Source organism: Frankliniella occidentalis, unplaced genomic scaffold (assembly GCF_000697945.3).
Source record: "Frankliniella occidentalis isolate FOCC.00 unplaced genomic scaffold, Focc_3.1 Scaffold42, whole genome shotgun sequence".
Taxonomy (NCBI): Eukaryota; Metazoa; Arthropoda; class Insecta; order Thysanoptera; family Thripidae; genus Frankliniella; species Frankliniella occidentalis.
In genome coordinates this window covers 1,073,141-1,074,752 of record NW_026267172.1, presented here as the reverse complement: position 1 = coordinate 1,074,752, position 1,612 = coordinate 1,073,141, and positions in this window count along the sequence as shown.

Here is a 1,612-nt window from a genome sequence, read left to right as displayed (position 1 = left end):
CTATGGGTATGTACTACATACCCTCCAAACCGTTTTGCTCTACTACAAAATGCAAACTTTCGTCGTTTTTCGTCGCTTATGTCCCGTACTATTAGCGTCAGGGCAAGCTTACTGGCACACACACACACACACACACACACACACACACACACACACACACACACACACTCACCACGTTCCAGAAATAGGTCGAAATACTGTGCACAAAACCAAATCCCAACTTTTGACAAAAGGACAGAATAGCTAAAGAGGAGATTCCGTGGGTTTGTGGATCCCTAGTCTTCTACCACCTCCTCGCAGTGAGCCACCCCCCTCCCCCTACCTTCCTCGCCAGGTTTCGTTTCTAATTTGGATATATGACAGCGGAGTGGTCCTGAGCGGCGGCCTGCGCCGGCCCTCCTAGCCGGCCGCTTTATAAATTCAACACCTGCGAAGACGAATGGCGCTCGTTTGTCTACCTGGCGTCCGCGAGGGCTTAACTGCGCACCCCACAGTTTTTAATATTTCTCGTTGTCGTTTGCGGACGCTGCTGGTTAAATGCCGCGCTCTGCTTTTGACACGATTCAAGCAGGACGCACTGCTTTTGGATTCTTCACAAACCGTCCCCGTAGGAACAAAGTTATCTCAAACGATAGTGTCATTGTGTGTTGCTGTCAGTGGTTGCTGTGAGTTCTGTGAGTGTCAGTTGTTTTTAGACAGTCCCCAGTGGCTGTCTCTACCCGTAGTATAGCCAATTCTGTACCCAGAAACAGAATTTATGCAGATCGTCCTGTACTTCCATACTATGGTCGAAATCTGTTTGACTGGTATTTGAGGGATAAATAAGACTTGACGTTGCTTGAAAAGAGCTTTCCTCCAGAATGCAGTACAGTGGTGCAGCCTACAGGACTACACTGTTTTCAAAATTACCAGTCCATTCTGTAGTTATTTACTGTTGTAATTTTTAACAGTATTGTCTGTTGTCAGTCCGTGGGCAAGTCAGCTCAAGTTGTCAGTTGCCAGTTTGAAGGCAAGTCAGCAGCTCACGTTGTCAGTTAGCAGTTCTGTAACGTTTTCAGCGTCATGCAGTGACGTCATCGTCATCACATAGATTGTTTTCCTGCCCTGGATTTTTTCAGTATTTTATTTTCTTTTAGCCAATTGAACGCCACTCAACAGTTATACTGCGCCAAGTACTAGCGGGGGCCAGCAGCGTGGTGTATGGGACCTTGGATTCGAACAAGTACTCTACTATGTTGCATGCAAGCTCTCAGCTTCCTCTGTCTCTGCCAACAACCGTCTAGGCGCGTTTATCGCCGTCATAACCTTACGGAGGCTAGATCGAGTGAGAGCGACACAATGTACGGTGTGTCTTATTATTGTTATATTGGATGCGAAAATAGAAAAGGAGCAACGAAAGCCCTCTTTGAGTCCTTTATAGCGGCCGGACCGAGGTGCTCCAAGTCGAGTATCTCTGGTGCTGCCGTCCGCTGAGACGCGCAGTAAACAGTAGCAGGCCGGTGAAAAGTGAGTTGCGGAGCGGAGCAGAGCGAGGTGTGACATCGAGTAGTCTCTTGCTCGCTTTGCATTTACGGCGTTGATCAAACGGCGAGAGAAGTGTGATTACTGTACT